The 26175-nt window shown below is 33.1% G+C and overlaps 1 long non-coding RNA gene across 1 annotated transcript; it reads left to right on the top strand.

Moving 5' to 3' along the window:
- The first annotated feature begins 575 nt into the window (after positions 1 to 575).
- Positions 576 to 24782, top strand: LOC136270240 (uncharacterized). Its single transcript, XR_010707987.1, has 5 exons — positions 576 to 675; positions 13874 to 14059; positions 23183 to 23374; positions 24010 to 24112; positions 24283 to 24782. It is a non-coding gene; the product is annotated as an uncharacterized lncRNA (long non-coding RNA).
- The last annotated feature ends 1393 nt before the right edge of the window (positions 24783 to 26175 follow it).

Raw genomic sequence — 26175 nt, 5'->3', positions numbered from 1 at the left:
TTACTTATCATTAATTAATTCATAATCCTAAAAATTATTGCTGATTGGGTATACATTTTAACAATTTATAACATTCTTTACTCCTGCATTATTCAAGCTATCACTTGCCAATCACCTGATTTTCCCAATGCTCTTAACATCATTACGGACAAAGAGACATACAACTACAACGAGACCATTGATTTTTCATGTTCCGAGGGATTTTATCTGCAAGCTACTCAAGGGAGAAGATGCACAAGGAATGGTACTCTCCAGCCACCTTATCCTATTTGCAAAGGTACAATATATTTAATATAATGATATGGGCTATTGGTAATTGTTTTAAATGCATACAATGGGTATAGGTGTGTGTCGGATTTCAAATAAAAGTTGGACAATTTTATTATGCTAAAACTTGTGGTAACGTAAACGTTTATATGTAGTCCTAATAAGTGTATGCAGATTTGCTATACCTGCCACTCATTTTTAATAGTATTTACCAATAATTTACTTTAGCTATAACATGTCAATCACCTGATTTTCCCAATGTTCTTCACATCATTACGGACAAAGAGACATACAACTATAACGACACCATTGATTTTTCATGTTCCGAGGGATTTTATCTGCAAGCTACTCAAAGGCGAAGATGCACAAGGAATGGTACTATCCAGCCCCCGTATCCTATTTGTAAAGGTACTTTGGACAATTGTTTCTTATTACTGCTTTTTAATTAGAAAAGCCTTGGTACAGGAAAAAATACTTAGATAATTAAAACAGAATGTGACAGTCGCAACGTATATATATATATATATATATATATATATATATATATATATATATATATATATATATATATATATATATATATATATATATATATATATATATATATATAAAGCACTAAAAATGGCTAACGACACGAACAATAGAAATTGTTAAATTTTCCGGACAACCTGTTCCTTTTTCAGGACCAAAAAAAAATTACATGAGTAAAAAACAAAGAAAACAAAATCTAAAGCTACTACTAAACTACTCAGCTATGTTAAGAGCGTCCATAAAGAAATAGCGATATTTATCACATAAAATGTTAGCCTTTGAACAATCTTGGAATTCTACTCCAAAAAATTGTTAAACAAAGTGATATTTAATCGATTATACAAATTAAATAATTTGTTATCGCATGAGCAATATTTGAGTCTCTTGGGAATACCCTGTCACGTGATACTGCTAAAAATAGATGAACCAGTAATAATACGAAAAAATGCAAAGTGCAAGGGCATAACATGAACAAATAAAGTTATTTCTGTTTCTAACTTGTAAAATGAACCCTCAAAATTTCGAAAAGTGCTGGGAGCTTACAATATTCAAGTAAGAACAATTATTAAATTCAATGTAAACAGTGTATAAACAGCAATGCACTGGGATTTCCCGCAATTAACGCTTATTTATATGAAATGCGTAGCGGTTTCATACAGCTCCCAGCACTTTTTGATATAATGGGGATACACTATTAAGAAATGGAAATTTTCAATATATTTGATCAAGTGTATGCCCTTGCACTACTGCATTTTATCTGACCCATTTCACTTTAGCGTCATTTGCGTGAAATTCAAACGCAACACTGACTAAGATCATGATTTTAATTTTCATTCTTAAAATAATTAAACGCTGTGAATTTCACTAAAATAATGTTAAAATGTTGTTTCTGTTCACACCAATCATCATTACAAAATTGTTGAAATTGAAAACAATTATTTCATCAGTTGTCTTTATGGTGGGGGTGGGGGGGGGGGGTGTAAGTGTTGAGTTTGTAATTTTCATAATAATTTACATGTATGTTATTATGCTGGTGAATAAATTCTTTTAATGTATAATCAGGTTTACTTGTAATCATAATTGATATTTTAGTACTAATTGAAGAAAGCAATAAGAGACAATATATCAATATTATCAAGAATTTATTTTAATAATCAACTTTATAAATACTATAGAAATTGCTTTTCTGGGACAAACTGTTCAACAAGACTATACTCTGTCCCAAGATATTTTTGATTTACATTTGGCTTAATTGCTTAATATTCATAAATACCTCAGGGTTCAAACGATGTTCATTCAAAAGTATGAAAAATTTCCAAGATTTCTTAGTCGAAACGCCCCTGTTAGCTTATCAGGTTTCAATACAATGCTGAAAAATGTGATGTCTACGGAGATTTTGTATTGCAGCAAGCCCGGATGATAACGTTGAAAAATTGTGCGATGCATTCCGAGTGTATTCCGAATGGAGAAAAGATGTAAACATTCCCCATTATAAATCTCCGTAAGGAATCTGTTTTCGTTCCTGTGAATTTTTCCGAGTAAAAGATGATAATGTGTCAATGAAATTATCTTGGAAAATATCCTTTTCAACTATTTCAATTACACTTCTTTCACAAGTATGTGTATTTTTATTAAAAATCGTCCAAATGTGCTGCATAAATATCTTGGGACAGAGTATAGTTTTTTCTGATTTTTAGTATTTTTCAGTCATAATGTGGAATTTATATTATGGAAATTGACAATTCGTCTTGCACACTACATGTTCTTCTCTTCTGTTTTTTTTTTATATTAGGAGGTAGTCTAGTTGATAAGAAAACCAATACCTGAAATGATGAATATATATCAATTTCAAATTTCATTTCAATAGATATCAATGCAAATTATTATAATAGGTTACATTAGTATCATAATCAATATGATATTAAAAAACAACAAACTATACATGAAGTTGAAGTTAGTGAGTAAAAGAAATATTTATATAGTACCTAATTTTAACAACATCCCAACAAGTGTTTTCAGTGGACCATATACTGCCTAAGTAACCCTGAAAATGAATAATATGTCATAATTAGCAAGCTATTGTGTTAAAGATAACATGAAAATGAAACATTACTCTATTATTGGGCATATTAATGGCGGTTTCAATTTTAGTGATATTACAACAGGCATAATCAAATGTTTATCCTTTAAAATGTGTGGAAATTCATTTTGAACACACTTTAATTTTGTCTGAAATAAAATTAATTAGATCTTCATAAAAGAAGGCTGAATAAAATAACACATTTCTATTTACTTAAACAACAACACTATAATCTTGTCTATAATCATTCCAGATCCTCACAGTAATCTTTGTAGTGCTAGCACATACAGTGTTTGGCCATGGACTTTTTATTGTGTACTTTGAACATGGAGGAAATACGATCTAATATTATCGCGATATGAGACCAGTAAAAAGGTACAATGAGCCTCAATGCTCTTTATGATCAAAACTAGCGAAACGCAGAACAATTACTTTGCCTGACTGCAAAGTAAAACTGATGTTTGAACACAATATTACATGAAAAACAAATGTAAACAAGTAAACAAAATCGAAACAATATTAAATAATATAAAACAATATCTAGGGGAAGTACAGATAAATTCTACCTTGTTCAGTTGAATCCTATGCCGATTTCTGTCCGCGCTGGTTGTAAACGAGTTAAATTCCGAGAAATATCACTGAAGTCCACATGTTTATTCTGATCACAGCTGCCGATGTGATGTGACGTAGTCGTAAAATCTCATGAATAAGGGGCAGGGCTTATGCAAATTTTTCTATATCACACGTGGTAGAATTCTTAGACCTTCCTTAACATAGCTGAGTATACTTTAAAAATATGAAAAAGAACAGCTACATTATACACATCATTTGATCACATTCTTAAAGGTGTTGATACTGTCGCCGATCGCTATAAAGTAATCAATCGACTGCCAACTTCACGCCTGATTAAGTTAATTAGCTAATTAAAATTGACGTCCGAGTTAATAAATGAAAATTTGAACCCCCGTTGTTAACTCGTACGGCATAATAGATAAAAATAAATGAAAATAAATAAATGAATAAAATAAAGAAAAAAATGATTTACAAATAAAAGGTAGTAAAGAAACTAATAAATGAAAGAGGCGCAGTTGACAGATTTGATAAAATTACTATGTGGGTTTCAAGTGATATATGTCTATGAAACGTTCATTTTAGTGAAGTCCATTTGTTTGTTCATGCCATCAGGTCTGAGTCTGTGCATCCAGAACTTATCCTTGCTTTTCCTCTCCGCGTCTGTCCAATTAGGATTATGGTCAATAACCAATACTGTCATGTCTTCCCATTTGTGGCCACTTGTATTAAAATGTTCTCCGACGGGCTCCTGGACTTTTTTGGTCTTTATGATAGAGCGGTGGTTGTTGATCCTTCTGCAGAGGTCACCTGTTTCACCAACGTATTGCTTAGAGCAGACTTTGCAACTGATGAGATAGATGCAGTTGTCTGTGCGGCAAGAAGTGTTGCCAAATATCTTGTAGGTGCGACCCGTGATGGGGCTTTTAAAACTGTCCGCGTTGGTGCTGTGTTTGCACAAAAGGCACCTGGCATCAGAACATGTTTTAAAACCACTATTTGGCAACGGGTTGTCTAATCTTGCCCCCACTACCATATTCTTTAAGTTCCTGGGGCGTTTAAACGCAGCCATTTGTGGATCATTGAAAAGATCAGCCATTCTTTCGTTAGTGTAAAGAATGAGCAGATTATTTCTAAGGATGCTGTGGAGGTTCTTAAGGGCGGGGTGATATGTAGTGACAAGTGGAACCCTGCTTTTGTCTGTTTTTTCTTGGTATTGTAAAAGGTTTTTCCTGTCTTTTGTAATCATCTCATCAATTGCAGATTGAACTGTGTGGGCTTTATAGACTCCGGCGATTACACAGATGGGACTTTAATATTCTGCTCTGTTCTTCAAAGATTTCATTAGAAGAACAGATTCGTCTGATTTGGGTTGTTAATCCTTTAGGAATTCCTCTTAAAGTATGGGGAGGGTGGCAACTCGAAGGCTTGAGGTAGAGGTGAGAATCAGTGGGTTTGGTATGGAGACTGAGTTTTATTTCACCATCTTCCAGGGTGGATGTAGTATCCAAAAATACATTTTTGGAACTAGATATGTCCACTGTGAATTTAATCGAATTGTGGAAGGAGTTGGCAAAGGTAATGAACTTATTTAGGCAGTCTCGGTTTTCGACCCATTTCATCTCAATATCATCAATGAACCGCAACCAGCTGAAAGGTTTGAAAGGAGCTCTGAGGAGCAGGTTGCGTTCCAATCTTCCCATAAATATATTGGCGTAAGAGGGAGCCATTTTGGTGCCCATAGCTGTACCACTTATTTGTATATAATGTTCGCCATTAAACATGAAATTGTTCAGCTTGAGAACATGTTCAAGGAGCTTGAGTAGAGATTCGGTTGACGGCTGCTGAATCGCTCTACTGTCCCATACCTCCCGGCAGGCTTCGATACCTTCATCGTGAGGAATATTCGTGTACAAGGACGTGACGTCCATTGTAACGAGACGAGTATGGTCTGGAAGGCCAGAGGAAGGTGTTTTATTTAGGTAATCTGTAGTGTCCTTGAAGTGTGATGGCAAATCTTCTACATATGGACGGAGATGTAAATCTATAAATTCAGATATTTTCTCCGTGGGGTGTCCGATGGCACTAACTATAGGGCGCTCAGGCATTCCTTCCTTGTGGATTTTTGGAAGGAGATAAAATTGACCCGGTCTACAATTGGTTGGGCGAAGCGTTTCATAAACATTAACACCAATCTCATCATTTTCGTACATTTTGTCCAGGGTGTCAGTGATGAGAGCTGAAAACTCTTCAGTGGGATCAGAGTCAAGTTTCTTGTAGAAACGATCGTCTGTTAGTTGTCTGTAGGCTTCAGCTAAATACGCTTGTTTGTCTAGGACAACCACTGTGGATCCTTTTTCTGCTTTCTTTATGACTATGTCGTCCCTGTTTTTCAACCTTTGTAGCGCAGATCTTTCTTCTTTCGTCAGATTGTCAGGGACGATTTTTTGGTTGGTCAGGAGCTTCTCTATGTCTGACTCAACAGCATCGATGTAAGACTCAAGTGCTCCACATTTGCCCGGTGGGTGGCGGTTCCCAAGTACTTGTGGGTCGGTACAACTTATGTTCCTATAAGTTGTGCAAGGACGGAGGAGGCTCGTCTGTGTGATCATTGCTGGAGTCTTTGCGCGAGAAGTGTTCCTTTAATCTTAGCTTTCGGAAAAATGCTCTGGTGTCCTCTCTAACCTTTTTGTCATCGACTTCATGCGGTGTTGGACAGAAATTGAGACCTTTAGATAGTAGCGATGTCTAAACGTCTGTGAGAGGAACCTTAGATGTATTCAGAACTGGGCAGGTGTTGGTATCGGCCAAGGACTCGTCTTCACTTGTTTGCTTTTTGCGTTTGAAGCGTCTAGAGCGCCGTTTTTGGCAGAAGGACGAGATGACAACATATTAGACCTAGTTCTGTTTGTTGCTGGAACACCATCCCGAAGGAACTTCCTTTTTTAGATATTGATGAGATCATTAGATAGGGTTGTATTGAATGTTGTAATAATTTTTTTTGCTTCAACAAAATCTGCATGAGAAGTGGATTTATTAAGAGAAGACTCCAGTGAAACTACATCTTCAGTTGTCGAAGTCTGCGGTTATCCCACGACAGACAGAGAGACATTAATTCTTTGGAGTATCTTCTTAATATGTAGTCCCAGCGTTTTTGGAAGTTTTTAGAAACTAACCCTATGTTGGGAGTGACATTTATCTGGAAGCCTTTTGGTACATGTATAATGCCACAGTTGATATACGTTTCTAAATTTGATATTCTGTGTTTGGTTTTGATACATTTTTTATTTTGTTTTTTCAGAAGTTTGAAGGTGTTGTTTTGTTTAAGAGCCATGAAAATAGATTTAATTTCAATAAAAACTAAATAGCCGAAATATGTTTAATTTTTAGGATGAAGGTAAGCCAAAATAAATGATATCAGGTACAACTTAATATTTTTCACAGAACATAAAAAGTGGTAGGTCGTACCAGAAATGAGACTGTGTTATGTCAAATTTATAAAGTAGGAACTGGAAATCACAAACAAAGAAAATAGGGGATAGAAAAGAACCAAATAGAAAAAGTGAGGGAGAATCAAAATAAATAAAAAATAAATAGTAAAAATGAAGGGTAAGTTAAAGCTATGTACACGGAACAAATTCAAATCCTACCATGGTAGGACGAGACTCTGTACCGATAAAAGATGCTATTGGATCTAAATATACAGTTGATCAAGATTAATATAAAAGCACTGAATAGAATCAACAAGTTTACTGGCTTAGTATCTATATCAGATCCGACACTTTTAAGATGCCTAGTGTTGTTGATTCTATTCAGTCCTTCTGCCAAAAAACGGCGCTCTAGACGCTTCAAGCGCAAAAAGCAAACAAGTGAAGACGAGTCCTTGGCCGATACCAACACCTTCCCAGTTCTGAATACATCTAAGGATCCTCTCACAGACGTTTAGACATCGCTACTATCTAAAGGTCTCAATTTCTGTCCAACACCGCATGAGGTCGATGACAAAAAGGTTAGAGAGGACACCAGAGCATTTTTCCGAAAGCTAAGATTAAAGGAACACTTCTCGCGCAAAGACTCCAGCAATGATCACACAGACGAGCCTCCTCCGTCCTTGCACAACTTAGAGGAACATAGGTTGTACCGACCCACAAGTACTTGGGAACCGCCACCGGGCAAATGTGGAGCACTTGAGTCTTACATCGATGCTGTTGAGTCAGACATTGAGAAGCTCCTGACCAACCAAAAAATCGTCCCTGACAATCTGACGAAAGAAGAAAGATCTGCTCTACAAAGGTTGAAAAACAGGGACGACATAGTCATAAAGAAAGCAGAAAAAGGATCCACAGTGGTTGTCCTAGACAAACAAGCGTATTTAGCTGAAGCCAACAGACAACTAAAAGACGATCGTTTCTACAAGAAACTGGACTCTGATCCCACTGAAGAGTTTTCAGCTCTCATCACTGACACCCTGGACAAAATGTACGAAAATGATGATATTGGTATTAATGTTTATGAATCGCTTCGCCCAACCAACTGTAGACCGGGTCAATTTTATCTGCTTCCAAAAATCCACAAGGAAGGAATGCCTGGGCGCCCTATAGATAGTGCCATCGGACACCCCACGGAGAAAATATCTGAATTTATAGATTCACATCTCCGTCCATATGTAGAAGATCTGCCATCATACATGTACCTCAAGGACACTACAGATTACCTAAAAAAAACACCTTCCTCTGGCCTTCCAGACCATACTCTTCTCGTTACAATGGACGTCACGTCCATGTACACGAATATTCCTCACGATGAAGGTATCGAAGCCTGCAGGGGGGTCTGGGACAGTAGAGCGATTCAGCAGCCGTCAACCGAAACTCTACTCAAGCTCCTTGAACATGTTCTCAAGCTGAACAATTTCATGTTTAATGGCGAACATTATATACAAATAAGTGGTACAGCTATGGGCACCAAAATGGCTCCCTCTTACGCCAATATATTTATGGGAAGATTGGAACGCAACCTGCTCCTCAGAGCTCCTTTCAAACCTTTCAGCTGGTTGCGGTTCATTGTTGATATTGAGATGAAATGGGTCGAAAACCGAGACTGCCTAAATAACTTCATTACCTTTGCCAACTCCTTCCACAATTTGGTTAAATTCACAGTGAACATATCTAGTTCCAAAAATGTATTTTTGGATACTACATCCACCCTGGAAGATGGTGAAATAAAACTCAGTCTCCATACCAAACCCACTGATTCTCACCTCTACCTCAAGCCTTCGAGTTGCCACCCTCCCCATTCTTTAAGAGGAATTCCTAAAGCAGGGTTCCACCCGTCACTACATATCACCCCGCCCTTAAGAACCTCCACAGCATCCTTAGAAATAATCTGCCCATTCTTTACACTAACGAAAGAATGGCTGATCTTTTCAAGGATCCACCAATGGCTGCGTTTAAACGCCCGAGGAACTTAAAGAATATGGTAGTGGGGGCAAGATTAGACAACCCGTTGCCAAATGGTGGTTTTAAAACATGTTCTGATGCCAGGTGCCTTTTGTGCAAACACAGCACCAACACGGACAGTTTTAAAAGCCCCATCACGGGTCGCACCTACAATATATTTGGCAACACTTCTTGCCGCACAGACAACTGCATCTATCTCATCAGTTGCAAAGTCTGCTCTAAGCAATACGTTGGTGAAACAGGTGACCTCTGCAGAAGGATCAACAACCACCGCTCTATCATAAAGACCTAAAAAGTCCAGGAGCCCGTCGGAGAACATTTTAATACAAGTGGCCACAAATGGGAAGACATGACAGTATTGGTTATTGACCATAATCCTAATTGGACAGACGCGGAGAGGAAAAGCAAGGAAAAGTTCTGGATGCACAGACTCAAATCATTCAGACCTGATGGCATGAACAAACAAATGGACTTCACTAAAATGAACGTTTCATAGCCATATATCACCTGAAACCCACATAGTAATTTTATCAAATCTGTCAACTGCGCCTCTTTCATTTATTAGTTTCTTTACTACCTTTTATTTGTAAATCATTTTTTTCTTAATTTTATTCATTTATATATTTTCATTGAATTTTATCTCTTGTTAATCTAAAATTCGAGTCTATATCATAAGTGCCGTACGAGTTAACAACGGGGGTTCAAATTTTCATTTATTAACTCGGACGTCAATTTTAATTAGCTAATTAACTTAATCTGGAGTGAAGTTGGCAGTCGATTGATTACTTTATAGCGATCGGCGACAGTATCAACACCTTTAAGAATGTGATTAAATGATGTGTATAATGTTGCTGTTCTTCTTCACCGTTTCTTAAGTAGTTTAGTAGTAACTTTAGATTTTGTTTTCTTTGTTTTTTACCCATGTAATTTTTTTTTTGTCCTGAAGAAGGAACGGGTTGTCCCGAAAATTTGACTATTTCTATTGTTCGTGTCGCTAGCCATTTTTAGTGCTTTATATATTCATTTTACTGACTTAAAATCTATATATTAGATCCGACACTTTAAAGATGCCTAGTGTTGTTGATTCTATTCAGTGCTTTATATATATATATATATATATATATATATATATATATATATATATATATATATATATATATATATATATATATATATTTATCTCATACGTGTGGTGTATATTACCCGTGTGATAAACCTTTGCTATATCACACGGGTGATGCTATATCAAATACTTCCGGTCGGAACTACTTTTGACACAGCCCCTCGCTTCAACGCTTCAGTGACCTATTTTCGAAGATTTGCTAGTACTTTCAACATAAGTATATCAACTACAAAAAGTGATATAAAATGGATTTTGTCAAAGACTTCAATTACTTACAAATATGAAGGAAAACACATAACTGAGTTCATCCTGACGACGCGATGGAAACAGAGCGTACTGGTTGTGCAAATTGTGTTTAGAAACAAGACCTTACCGAAATAATGTTTCATAAGACTTTGATTCCACCACCAGTAAGCATCCTTATTCACTAATTTCAATCCCTAATCATTAGGCTGGTGTTTGTGTTATAAAACATCAACAACTGTTCCTTGTTGAGCCAATTCAAACTAACGTGCATTCAACAAACTTGATAATTCAAGTCTTCTGATCAGTATTTCCAGTTAATCAAATGAATAAGCTCTAAGAAAAATTATTTAGAGCTAAAAAATTATTTCAAGGTTTATTTCAGTGATACTTTACATTAAAACAGTTAGATTTATCTCATAAATGACGTACTAAATTGTATTGCGCAAGGTCACAATAACCGGATAACACAACGTTGCATCATCGTTTTTAATCTTTGAAAAAAAAATCAATTACTTAAATTCGGGTCATATAAGGGACTGTCTCAAAGGCTTCATAATATAAATCAAATTGTATGAGATAAATAGAACATCTATAATTGTGTGATTTTATATTTGCTTTATCCAACGAGTTGAAATGGTGTATATATTCGCGAGGCTTGCCGAGCGAATATAACCAATATTAGGGCTGGGACGATACTGTACTGAGCCGATTCGGTACATATCACGATACATGAGATGCGATACGATACATATCACGATACATTGCAATTAAATGAAAACATGGATAAAAGTTTAAAATTTATTCAACCTGCCGATGTATTACCGCATGTCCAAAGTTATTTTGTTATATTCATAATGAGCTTTGCACAATTTACAAATTACATTAGTCTCGTGTACACTAGTTTTTCATAAACAAGTTCTCCAAAAGTTTTCTACACTCCATATTTAGCTTCCTAACAGTTTTGACAACTTTACGAGGTTTTCCGCCATCTTTGTACTTTCATATTAGGCGCGCGGACTAAAAATAGCCGATATATGAAGCTCGGATATTTTTGAAAAATAAAAAAAGTTCGGTAAGGTATCGTTGTATTAATGGTAAATGTATCGATCCAAATATCGTCAGAATAAATACCGCGATGCATCGGTGGATCGTCCCATCCCTAATATATATATATATACACGTTTTTTTGCCTAAAGTATACATTCATGGTTATTTTTAAAAACTTGTTTTGAAAGTTTAGTCTTATTGGGGTATTTATTTATTATAAACGCAGATCACAAATATTATATTACATTTCAATTTTCCTAATTGTCCTGTTGATATTACTACCACTGAATTGATTAAATCATTACATCACACTCAACATAAAAATTTCAGTCTATGACTAACAATATCCAATATCTAATAGTGTAGTAAACAATGTTTTAGTGATCAGATTTTAATCTAAATTAAAACTAAAAGTCTTAATTTTTCATGTATTTTTCATGCTCCAACATCTCTTAATAAAAACGCTAACTCGTAATCTGAATGGGGTTATGCAGATTAGGTATTCTTGAATGTACTGACTACCATCAATGAAGAGGCAACTTGTTGCTAATGCACATCTTTATTCAGTCATTGAAAGCCTAGTATGATGATTTATGACATTGACATGATGACGTGACTTGATGGGACAACACGTGATGTCACTAGATGTGATTAACTGGAAAAACAAAGAAAAAATACATAAGTTTTGATGCTATGAATAAGCAAACAAATCACACTGAACATATGACAAATATCACTCTAGTAAATATATATGCCCCGTGTTCTTGTAAACAATACTTTCACTTAAGCTCTAGTAAATTAACAAATATAACGAAACTCGTACTACTAGCAAATTACACAATTCAAAATAAATGACGATATATGTACGCTTATGGTAGAGTGCACAAAACATCGCATGCAAACAATGAAACCCTAAATTCTGATATATCATACAATAGAAATATGCTACGATGATACTTATAGCTTTAAAATTATGTACACATTCAAGATATATCCCTCGTGCCAATATTCTAACATGTTACTAATTACATCTTCACAGTTGAACACTTTTGTTTACACATTTATACCTATCGTTTTTACATAACTTTCTGCACAAAACGGTACACAAACAGATTTCATGTTGACTTACCAACTTAAAAGTTTTCTCTCGTAGAAAATAACATAGTAAACATGGTAAATCTAAATAGTTTTCAGCACAGGGACTAGGAAAAAACTAAAATGCTCGTGCCCCGCGAAAATCCTAATAACAAAACCAAATCCGGAAATCCGGAATATTCTAAAATTCAAACTCAATCCGGAAAAATGTGTATAATGTTAAATTGTCTATAACATTGATAAAGTTATTTTTACCATAGCTATAACATAAAAATCACCTTTAACCTCGAAAAATGATTATTTATTTTTCAAGTTTTGAATTGCATCATATACAATAAAACTCGTTTAGAACTCTCAGATATAGCGAAGTTTTTTAAGTCCCCGGTAAAATTCTTAACAAATCTTTGCAAAATTTTACAGTTATAACGAATTAGAATATAACGCATTTACGGATAAAGCGAACTGATTTTGAGTCCCGTAGAGGGGAATAATAACGAAATTAAACACTTTTATAACGAATTTCTGTACAGTTTAAAAATTTTGCACTACAATTTAACGTATAAGTTTGAATGAATTTATTTTCATAAAAATTTTTCAATTCACAATCCGATTATTTAAAATATCACAGTAATGTATTTTCATTTTAAGCCTCAATTAGCAAAGATCATCTGATGAAAGAAAAGATGTTTTTAGGAATTCACTAAATACAGATATAACGAATTACGGATATAAGGAAATATTTACATCTACCAAGCATAATTTCCCCTATTTCTTACGGAAAGTTATAGTTAATTCATAATTCTATAGATACAGTCATACTGATATCTATACGCCTCATTTATCGATTGGTCTACATCGGCTGAAAGTGACAGGACTGAAATTGACGCGCCCTGTTTATCGATTGGTCTGAACCTATAGCGACCTTAGTAAAATCCCGGACTGCACGAAATAAACATGATGCTGCCAGACTCAGAGTCTCACAGGAGACGATTTGGCTGTTTCTTTTAGCTAACATACTTATGTACATTAACATTAATTTAATGAAGTTTACTAACTTTTCATAATCAGTTTATTTATAATTAATTAAAGAAAGATGTTAATATAAACAATAAGATGCTTTCTTTGATGATTCATTCGGGTTATGAAGGTAGCGATCATTGCAGGAAAGATTTACATAACCTGCTAACGCGGGTTATGTATTTTTCCTGCAATGTCGCTACCTTCATATCCCTAATGAATCACCAAAGAAAGCATTTTATTGTTTAAGTAAATCTATTGCTCCCTAGGACTTCGCTATAACCGAGTTTTACTGTATAATGTATTGATCGACAGTGTGGTACAGCAAGGACAAATGCGACTGGGCTTCGTAACTATGTCAATGAATTGTCTGATGTAGAAAATACTACTCAAATAATAGCTTGAGTTAATTGTACTTAAAGAAGTTTTTGCTTTTTTCAGTTATAACATGCCAGCGTCCTATATTAACAAGTGAACTTCATCTCTCTTCAAATCCATTTAAACAGACGTTTTATTTCAATGAGTCAGTTTCTTTTTTCTGTTCCATTGGATTCCATCTCCAGGGATCATCAATTAAATATTGTACGAAAACAGATGATTTTCGTTATGACTTGCCTACTTGTTCAAGTAAGATATAACAGTTTTAATATTATATTTTTAATTTGTACAAAGTGCAAATCAATAATTAATAAATGCATGTGGTTCAATATTTATGCTGACGGCATTAAAATTAGTGGTTTCTTAATCTTTACGACCGTTTTTAAATAAGTCAAAAACAACTTTTTTTTTAGCATATTACTGTTATATTTTCTATGTTGTAAATCACATCCAGAGAGATATAATTAATTAAACCATCGAAGTAATTTCTCAACATTGACTTTCTCTTCCATTTAGATTATCAGAGTTAAATTGACTAAATTATATAGAGAAGAAATAATGTGTAACATGTTTTAAAGAGGTGTATATTACATTTATAAAAATAAATTTCTGTTTCAATGTGTTTTACCAAAGAATTATTTTCAGAAATTAAAAAAAATAACAAATGAGTCATTGAGTTACCTGGGAAATCTCGTAAACAGCATTAATTCTGTAAGAACTAGCATTTAATCTTTATAAATCACACCTGTATATTATGAATTCGTGTTTATAGTATCAAAGGGTCCAAAACCTTGAATAACAAACTTTTGGAATTATTCCTAAACATTTGATCGAAAAAGAACGTTAACTGTTTTTTATTGAATTAATTGCCATTTTCGGAATTAAAGAAGTGTACGAGTTTTTATATCTTATCTTATTAAATCTAATTGTGCAACTTCTGTACTCTTAACAGTTAAGGATTTGCAAAATAAAATTTCAAAAAAATAATTAAATAGAACTCGTCTTTTCTTAAAAGGCTTGTTGAGCAGAATCCAAATATTACAGTTATTGCAAGATTATCAAACTAATTGTATAAATTCTTTAACTAAAACACAAAAATATTTAACACATGTGCAAAACAATGCTATTTTCCCCGGATGTTTCTAAGGTACTCGAAAACATAACGCAAATAAAATACGTTTATTTTCACTGTTTTAAGGGGCATGGTCACGATTTTGGTCAAATTCTATTTTTCTGTTTTTATTATTTACAATGCTTTAGAAATGCATTTCTAACTATCAAATGAAATTTGAGAGTCAGTCATTAAGTTATAAGCAAGATACAGGGTTCACTATTCTTTGTTGTGTAAATAAAGCGCGTGTCCTGTTTTTGTTTACATAGGTTCAATATACCAGTAAAAAAAAATTATAAGCTAATTTGTCTATCTTCTTATTCATTTTAAGCATAAATAAACAGTTTCTAACGTTTAACACATTTATTTTAGGTCTAAATTGGACTTTTAACTTCAACATTCAAAATATAAACAAAAGCTTTGTTTACATAGTTAAGAATTGTAAGCTCTGTAACTTGCTTATAACTCAACAAATGACCCTCAAATTGTAGTTGCATATTAAAAATGCCTTACTTACAATGTAAGCATTGTATACATTCAAACCGGGAAAATAATTTTTGACCAAAATCGTTACCATGCCTCTTTAAAGAGGTTTGCTCCTCTGGGTTACTTTTTTATGCCACCTCTAGGCTTAAAATTCTGCATCATACATTAATTCTTTTTGTATATCTATATTTTATAATGCCAAATAAGCCATATTCAAAAAAATGTTAAAAGAAAATTACATATTTACAGAGTTTGGTAATGGAATATATTTTGTCGTAGAAGGCTTTCGAGAAGAAAATGAACATATTTTATAATTCAATAGTTTTAGAGTACTGTTACTTAGAGTACAGTTAAAAATATGTCTTCAATGCTTTGAAAAAATTGGAAAGTCAAATATCAAGTTACAAGCGATTTACAGCGGTTAGAATTCTTCGTTTTGTAAACAAAGATCGAGTCCTGTTAATGTTTACATATTTGTTGTATTGGTATTAGTTTCAATCTAATGTTGTTGTTTATTGTGATGAAATTATTTATGAACCTAGTGAATAAGTCTATCTTGTTTCCACAAGTTATTTTGATAAAGAAATGGCAATGTATCAATCTCTAAAGAAAAAACGCCGCTAAATGATACAAATATCATTAAGCGTTGCAATAATTATTGCAACCCTTAATGCATTAAGTTTTGCATTAAAAGTTGACAATATCAACCACTAATGATAAATCGCCGCCTAATGATACAATTTTATCATTAAGCGTTGCGAATGCAAATTAAAGCACACCTAACACCTAATGAAACAAGCAAAAATGCAACAAGGTCAACCCCTAATGATACAAACATTTTTATCATTAAGCGTTGCAATTGCACTCTTAATGATATTATATTAATTGATCTAAATGTAGAACACTTATTTGCAATGGACGTCCGACTTGTTGTGAATGTCTTTAATGTCTATGATGGTTATAATAAAATACAAGTAAACGTTATAAACACGTATAAAACTCAATGCAAATCGCATTTTCAATCATTTATAGAACTCCTCCCCTAATAATAATGCATTATGATGGTACTGTACATGGTTACATCCACGTGTATATGCGTCCTCTTTTGACTTAAACTAAAAATTTTAGTAAATAGATATTAAACATAACATTCCTTTAAAACAATTACAATGATACATGTACATGAATGTAATTAAAATGCGTAAGTCTGATTGGAATATCAATATTGAAAAATATTTGCACAGTAATTCCTTCAAACACTAATTTAAATAGTAGAACATCTTTACGTAGAGAAAGGTTAAAGCAGTTTTTTTTATTTAATGCACCCTGGTATTCAAAATAGTATTTTATCCCAAAGAGAATGATTAGAGATGTAATTATTTTTTTATATATCCGTTAAATGATAGCATCAGTGATATATTTAAATGGTTTACCTATTATGTATGTTTTAAACCCCTTAATCTAAAAATGCTGGGAAAACTTACGAAATAGCGATCTATGCTACGGTTTTTGCTTTGATTTCCAAAATTACCGTAGAAATGAGTGTCATATTCAGAAGTAAAATATTGTCCCCAAGTCCTTTAATTTGAAATAAATAATATCAACATATCGACTGTAATAAATGGTTAAATTATATTAGTCTGACAAAGCCAGTTGGCATTCGATAAAGTCAATTCATGGCAAAAATAATTATCTAAAAGTTAAATTTTTTGTTTAAGTTAGATATTCATTTGTATACATTTTAAATTATATTGCGATCAGAAAGCACTGGATGTTGACAGTCCTCATAAATCATTTATCTAATAATATTGTAGCATGCAAAGACTGGCTACTGACATTCACCTTTAAATATTTTTTTTATGATTACAATGCTTTAGATAAGATTGCTAGTGATATAAGCAAATTACAGAGCTCACACTTTTTTACTTGTAAACAAGGCACATGCCATGTTTTAGTTTAAAATGATTAGACTAATTTTTCTTAAATTGCCCTTTAAGGTTTCTCTCTCTCTCTCTCTCTCTCTCTCTCTCTCTCTCTCTCTCTCTCTCTCTCTCTCTCTCTCTCTCTCTCTCTCACAAGACACTGACGTATTGTATCAGGGTGCCGGTGTGGTTGTCATCTTAACGAGTTACATTTACATGTATCTCATTAATACGAGCGACAACACATTAGAATTATTTCGAGATACAGGACACTATACAAAACAAAATTCTGTTTATCGGCGATGAAAGAGTAGACTCGATATTGTTCATAAATTGTTCATAAATTATACTTGCATTGGCGATTTTCTCCTACTACAATCTACTTGATATGAAATTGCATCACCCAGAATAAATGATGAAACCAAAATTATGAAAAGTTTACTCCATTGTTAGGCATTATAACCATGCTGAAGTTAGCAGCCGCTAACAGCAGCAATTAAGCCAGTAGAAGCTAACGGCCAAAAAGTACTGAAAGTAAATCATCAAAGTAAATCATCAAAGTACTGAGAGTACTCGATCAGAAAATATATCATACTTTATTATCGGCATATTTTAATTAATATCAAGATGATTAATGCATCAATAATTTGTAGGAGCATTAACAACTTCGGAGGCAGTAAAGATCGCCTGGATAAGAAATATTAATGCGTCTTGTGATCAAAACCAAGGGAGATATAAACCCCTCGAAACCACCTAGTGGTATCCGTACGGCCCAAATTAGAAAATAATAGCCCTATAGATCTTCTGCACTGCCCTGTAATTCGTTTGATGTACACTTTAAAGAAAAGAGAGATAAGGGCCCACCATTCACCACAATATCGCTGTGAAAAGAAAAAAAAATGACAAAGTTTAAATGACCTAAATGGACACATTTAGATTGGCAAATTTGCCGATGCAATTGTAAAATCGCGATAAAATAATTTATAAAAGTTTAACAAGCTGTGCATAAATTTTGTTGACCAAAAATCATTGTTGTTTAGAAATATTCATATAAAGTGTCAAGTACAGTTCAGCCGATTTATCTTCATTTCCCGCCATATGTCGACGAGAGAAGAGACGTAACTGTTAACAATCAATTTGTTTGTGTTTGTATGTGTTTGCTATAAATATAAGAAGTTATATACAGCGATTTCTTTACAAATTCGGTGTTTATAACTTCAAGTAATTCAAAGTCAGATATCTTGGATACGGTGTAACCCAGTTCCATTCTTGTTTACAGCGGGGCCATTTCTTTTCATGTTTAACAGAAAAAAACCCTGCTTATTTTCTTCAGAATAATCCAATTATTCTACAGCAAAGGTGGGGTGTCATTATTCTACGACGAAAAATGACCCCCGATCATTATTCTACGGGGGTCATTATTCTTCTTTACACCTGCATTATTGGCTGCAGCATATGCTTTCTATATACGGTAAATAGATATTGTAAGAAAACTTCAGAAGCAAAGTCTTCAAGGAAGATCTTTCTTGAATTCATACGATGTGTATTTTGTATATTTTATTTGATATTGCACGATTGTATCTGAAACAAAATGGTTAAAGAATACTAAGAAGAAATTCGTTGTACTCATTTATCCCTAAGTAATTGAAAATAACATATTTGCGCTTTATTTTCCATTCATACTCTACCAAACTCCGTGACTGGAATTTGACCTAAAAAGAAATAGTTATAGATTATACAAAAAGCTTATATATCTAAGGTTATACAATTTTACATCACTTGAGCCGAAAGCTCAAGTGAGTTTTTCTGATGAAAAATTGTCCTCTTTTTGTTGTAGCCATCGTCGTTGTTGTCGTTGTAAACTGTTCGAATGTAAGTTTTCTCCTACAGCATCATTATGCCAATTTCAACTATCTTGGCACAGATCACCTTTGGGCAAAGGAAATTCAAGTGTGGACGAAAGAAGGATTACACCCTATTTCAAGGGAGATAAATAGGAAATAATGAAACTTTATAAGCATTTTTGTATTAACATTATGTCATATTGTGACTCTGGGGGTAGGTTGGAGCCACAGAATAGGGGGAGTTGCTCAAACTGTTACACAGTAGTATATCGTGAAAATCTTTAAAAATCTTTTTACCAAGAACAGGTTGAAACATGTGTAAACATCTCTATGTAGTTTTGAGTCTAGTTTGTTCAAATCTTAACCACCCAAGGCTAGGATGGGGCCACAACGGGGGATCAATATTTTACATATTTGTAAAGTGTTGCTCAGGTGAGGAATGTGACCCCTGGGCCTCTAATTTCGTGAACATGTGGTGTTTAAAAAAATGGTAAAATCTGTTAAAAAAGGTTTGGTTTCTAATATAAAATGTCTTTGAAAAATCGGTTTTGTACCGGAAAAATTTGTTTATCGATTGGCCAAAAATAAAAAAAAATAAAAAAAAATGAACCTAAGTTCATAAAGCACGAAAATACACTGCTAAATAAAAGAATTATGTATATCATTCTATTTCAGCACAAAACATGTGTTTAACTTCAAACACCTACCCAGGGGATTTTTTTAAAATCAATGTTTGCTATATTCATTTACAAATAATGATGCTTTAAACAAAGTTTAATTGAATTTGAATTATTGATCTCCTTTTGTACAAATTTTTTAAGTTATTTCACTTTTGGAAAGAAAATGGTATTAAATGTAAACAGTTTATATATTCTTATCCATAATGATGATTTCTACCAAATTTATGAATATACAGGACACTGATAACGTGAATATCATTTGCTGCTTTGATTTGCTAATTCTGTTATAATTACATAACTGACTTGATTTTTAATGCTTTGATGTATTTTATTTATCCTATCAAACCTCCCTCGTACATTACGGCTCTTAAGTAGTCATTGTCACAAATTCTGTTCTAGAGAGACTGCAGGAATTATTTTATTTGCTCGTAATAGTGAAACATTTTAAAAATTCTAAAAAGAGGATTGGTGAACTGCTTATCACAGTATCCCCCATTAAATGATAAGAAAGAGGTCGTGAAGTTTATAGTGCACACCCTCGCAGTAAAAACGATAGTTTTTTTTTATGCATTCTTATAAATTTAAGAGTCTAAAACGGTAATTTTGAAGTATGTGTTTTAATGACTTTTTGGGCTAATAACAGATCAAATGCAATGTTCTAACTGATTTTTAAATTAACAATTTCAGTAAAACAAGATAGAACATTGGCAATGAAATTAGTATATTTTGTGAAGAACATTCTAGTGTCTTTAACTTTTTTTTTTAAATGGCGTGAGTTTTACATTTTGGTTTGTTATATCATTAAGAGTGCAATTGCAACGCTTAATGATAAAATTTTTTGTATCATTAGGGGTTGACCTTGTAGCTTTTGATTGTTTCATTAAGCGTTAGGTCTGCCTTGCATTTGCGACGCTTAATGCTAAAATTGTATCATTAGGCGGCGATTTATCATTAGTGGTTGATATTGTCAATGCAAGAATTTATAGCATTAGGGGTTGCAATTGCAACGCTTAATGATATTTGTATCATTAAGCGGCGTTTTATCATCAGAGGTTGATACATGGCAATTTCTTTACTTTACAGTATTTGTAAACAAATATAAGACTCAAGTGTTGTTTACATAACAACGACTTTTTTCCTCTCTATCTCGCTTGTAACATGCTTTCTAACATTCAAATTTTAATAAATCATTCAAAATACAAAAGTAAACCTATTTATTTTACATAGAAAAAAACCTAAAATTGTAATCTGAAATCGTGACCAGCTCCCTTTAACTCCAATGTTTACCTAAAATTAGCTTATTTCATGCCATTTCTCAAATTTTTTAGATTTGACTCCTCCTTGTTTACTCTCACATGAGACATTATATGTATATATATTAGCATACAAAGTTTTGAAAAGATGACATTACTAATATTTTTTTATTTGAGTTATAATTTGATTGCCCCCGAATTTTGTAACAATCTTAACATCTGCTGTTGTGTTTATTATGTAATGATATTTGAAGCCACCAGTAAAGCAAACATTTTTAAAACTTTGACTGGATATTACTTCTATAGTTACTACATGTATTCAACTTCATACTGTGTTAAAATCATAATTAGATAATCGTTCAAACTATAAATATTGGTTCAATTACTTCAAATGACCAATTTCCATGCCTTTTAGTAAAAATTCAGGAAAATTATCATATCTGCTTGAGGCAGCATATTTCCAAACAATGACATGTGATATGGGTCACAAACATGAACATTTTAGGTCCCCATCGTTATATCCTTATGGTTTTACGGATGATTGACATTACTAATATTTAAGATGCCAGCCTCCGTAATTCGGTTTGTTTGAAAATTTTCATTTATTTTATTCAATCGCCAATGATAACCTATCGCAATAAATAATGTAATTGATGTGTAATTGATAAAAAATGACTTACGAGTCACAAACGTTATAATTTGTAGTTTTAAAGATCTTTTCTCCCAGACTAGTAGTTAATAAATGCATACATAAACAAGACTTTGGAAAAAGTTTTAGGAAAGTTTTTGTCCTTGGTTTTTTTATCTACTTTTCCCCCAGCTACTGTAACACGTTTAAAGCATATATTAGGCTTTTTCTTTCTTTTCATCTTACCGATGAAAACACAATAACTTAAAACCGGCTTCTACTGATGTCATACGTCACGTCATACGTTCTTGCTTGGGTCGTTTTTTACAGTTTGTTAGTCGTTGGTTGAATATTTTATTTTGAATATTTCAAATACCAGATAATTTACATTCTTGATTCATACGTCACTCTATGAATCTTCTTTTATTCGATCTTTATCTCTCGGTTGATTTTTCATGAGTTATCATAGTTATCTTGAAGGGACATGGTCACGATTTTGGTCAAATTTTATTTTTATGTTTTTATTATTTACAATTCTTTAGAAATGTATTTTTAATGATCAAATTAAATTTGAGAGTCATTGATAGAGTTATAAGCAAGATACAGGGCTCACAATTCTTTGTAATGTAAACAAGGCCCGTGCCCTGTTTTTGTTTACATAGGCTCCATATACCAGTAAAAAATCTTTTTCCAGCTTATTTGTCTATCTTTTTATTCATTTTAAGCATAAATATACAATTCCTAACGTTTAACACATTCGTTTCAGGTTTAAAACTGAATTTTTACTTCAACGTTCAAAATGTCAACAAACGCTTTGTTTACATAGGGAAGAATTTCAAGCTTTGTAACTCGCTTATAACTCAACAAACGAGACTCAAATTTCGGTTGTCTATTAAAAATGCCTTTCTAAAGCATTGTAAATATTAAAATTGGAAAAATAATTTTTGACCAAAATCGTGGCCATGCCCCTTTAAAGCCATTCTGTGATTCCCGAGTCGCATCTTTCTCAGTTACAGTTGAGCGTTGAGGCCTGTTAGGCATTTGTTCTTTAAGAATCATGGATAATTTAGAATACAATATCAAAAAGAAAGACGCTTTACCATCCCATTGCCATATGATTAAGTGTTATATAAATAAATAAAAGTTAAATGAATCATTCATACATAAGCAATTTAATAGCAAAAATAAATCTCTGAAAAAAACTAACTAACGCCTCAAATAATAAACAGTAGAAAATAAAAATGTGGTCCAAGTATAAAGATTTAATAAAAAAAAAAGAGAACATTTCACTAAAGAATTGGTATTATTGGAAAATCGTATAGATATAAAATGGTACCATACATGTACAAATAATTTCATACTGTGAAATTTGTATTATCTGATAAGCTTTTCCATTTCAAACTGTTCTTACAAAACCTGTTTTAAAAGCTGTTTTGTTGTCATTGCAGACATAACTTGCCAGAGACCAAACTTAAAGACTACAAGTGCTCTACAACTAAACACAAATACACTCCAGCAGACATTTTCTTACAATGATTCTATTTCATTTACCTGCTCTTTAGGATACATTCTACAAGGACCAACAAAAAAATACTGTCAACAAATTGGAGATTTTGAGCATAATTTACCTACATGTGCAGGTGTAAACATTATCCTGTTCTCTTTTTTAAAAAACCTTAATTTCATTTATTGGGTCATTTACAGAATATTGTAATATACGGGATATATACATGCTCTCGATTACTTTCAGTTATTTTGGTTGTCAGTAAAACTATTAGAAATTTTTGATTTTCTTATTTAAGGTGGTATAAAGTGTAATTATATAAGTAGTTTCTTTCCAAAAATGATCACCTAATTCCGTAGCGCAGTGGGTTAGAGGGTTTACTACGAACCTGTAAGTTATGAGTTCGAATCCCACTGGGGGTTTTACAATTTTTACCTTTTGAAATATTTTTAAAAGCTATTTTTTGGTTAAATATTGTAAAATTTGAAAATTCTAAACCGGTGAAAGTTTTTCAATTATATAGTACTTTAATCCACATTAATATCGACAGATGTCCCAAACCACCTTAACCCTATAATTACAAATTTCACTTTATCAACCAGTATGGGTTTTGCTGAATAACACTTCAGCAAGGATTAATAAATAACCAGTAAACCGTACCAACTATCACAAAGCTTAACATTATTGAGAACTTTTTTTTAAATTTCATAATAAATGCCAATATAAACTTTTCATATGTTGATGAACGCTTGTTTTTTGTTATATTTTAAGAAATCCAGAGTACACAGATATCGTTAACCGTCGCCTTTTTGTCAGGAGGTGCCATTGGCATCGTTTTAATTTCATCTGTTATGATTGTTATCGTCATTATAAGGTAACTCTGTTTTTTTATCAAAACTTTATAAAAACAATGAATTTAGTATCGTCTGTAAGTAAAGATGTCATCTTAAATATTAATGCTAAAGTTAAGGTTAGTAACTAACCGAGAGATACCTTTTGATTTCAACAATATATTTGGAACATAATTGTTATAAAAAATTCCAGACGTCGACGCAATTTGCCAAAGAAGAAGAAAAACACTAACTACGAAGAAAGAATTCACCAATCAGACCTTAACGACCATGAGTACGCTGGTATAGAACGCATTCCTAACTTCAGTGAAGGTGACTTTACAAAAGTATCTTCAGATTCTGAGATCATCGACCCTTATCATACAGTCAGGGGTGAAAATTATGAAGAGACAAGTACTTCGCAGGACGAAAAAGACCACGAATATACGGAATTGAAAATGGTTCAGATAAGTCTACCAAGGAAGACAACTGATAAAAGGCCAAGTGATTCCTAACCATGTACAGATATATGCGATCAAAATGCGCACGACTCTAATTTAGAAAGGATTCCTGGAGTATCGAGGGAATGAATGGCAGCAGAAATTAATTGATCAACACAATTTATACATCTCATAATGACATTGAAATAATTACTTTAAAGACAATAATAATGAATTATGAATTATCAGTGAATAATAAATATTGAATAACAAATATTTAGACTTGCAAATGCTTTCATTTATATAACACTGCTTGCGCAATCTGCGGTTATTCCTGCATAATACCATATTGGGTCAAGAGGTCAAAGTAGCGCATGAAAAATATGAGTCACTACTTTATGTACTAAAACTAATCGATTACGGCTGAAACACACCTAATACATGTACCATAATAAAATCATAATTTAGACAAAGAAACAAACAGTTATCTGTACATGTATTTTGTTATACGAAAGTTTATTCTTTCATTTGTGTACATTATAAAACATTAGGCTAATTAAGGGAATAAATGATCATGGCTTAATTAAGATTCCCGTAAGATCATGTTTGTGTGTCGATATCGTAACAAAACGTTCTTGAAAATTACAATCGGTTTTGTCAAAGTATGCTTATTTGAAATCAGTTGTAGTTTATTTCTGACTTTTATAACAGGTCTCGATCCAAATCGCAAACGCAAACAGATCGTTGGTGTTTAGTTCACTGGCGGTCAAATTTAACTCGTTCTGCTTCTCTGTGAGACTGTAAGACTTCTCTGTTTTCTGTCCGTTTTGCCGTAAAAGAACTTTGTATACCTTGTCTCTTTGATGTCCGATGAAAATCATTAAGCTCTTGAATCTAATTCTGTGATAGAATTTCCTCTGAAAATACCTACGTAGACTCTAATCCAGCTTTCAATCGCTTTGTTTTCAAACTTCTACCCGCTCTGTGACTTCAACAGAAATGGTACAATTCCGCCAAGCTTCAATCGTTTTTTTTTCAATTGTATAATTAAATATTTACTATTAACTATGCAAAACTATTCTTGCAAATGAAATTAAAGCAGCATTTAAAATCTGTGTTCTAGCTTATTAGAGTTATAGATATACGGTATAATGCTTTTTTTTTTTAGAAAAACTCAAATCCAGTAGAAAATAATTACAAAAGGTAATGAACCACATATAATTCTTAAAGGAAAACCCTATGAATGGAATTTACTAAAATCTGTATCTATAATCAACATTTATACCATCGTCCATGTTTCTACCATATTACCTATATTTATTTTTGTCAACCAGAGTCTACACTGCTCTGTTTTTTGCCAATTTGAAAGACAATATTAACAACATGTTGATTGCAGGCACGTAGCATCAGGGGGGCCAGGGGGGCCTGCCCCCCCCCCCCCTCCCCCACTTTTTCTCGCAGCAACGAATTCTTTAAAATTTACATATAAAAAATGAAATTATCATGGAGTTGCCCCCCCCCCCACTTTTATGGGAGTATGTAAAATATTGATATGTAAATAAGGAAATGAGGAGTGAAATTGAAGTTATATAGTATGCCAGCCCCCCACCCCCCCCCCCCCCCCCCCCCCCCCCCCCCCCACGGATTAGGATTTTGAAGATTTTGGG

This window comes from Magallana gigas, chromosome 7 (assembly GCF_963853765.1).
Source record: "Magallana gigas chromosome 7, xbMagGiga1.1, whole genome shotgun sequence".
In the NCBI taxonomy this organism is placed as follows: domain Eukaryota; kingdom Metazoa; phylum Mollusca; class Bivalvia; order Ostreida; family Ostreidae; genus Magallana; species Magallana gigas.
The sequence above is the reverse complement of the archived record's forward strand: the minus strand, read 5'-3'. Positions and strand labels throughout refer to the sequence as shown.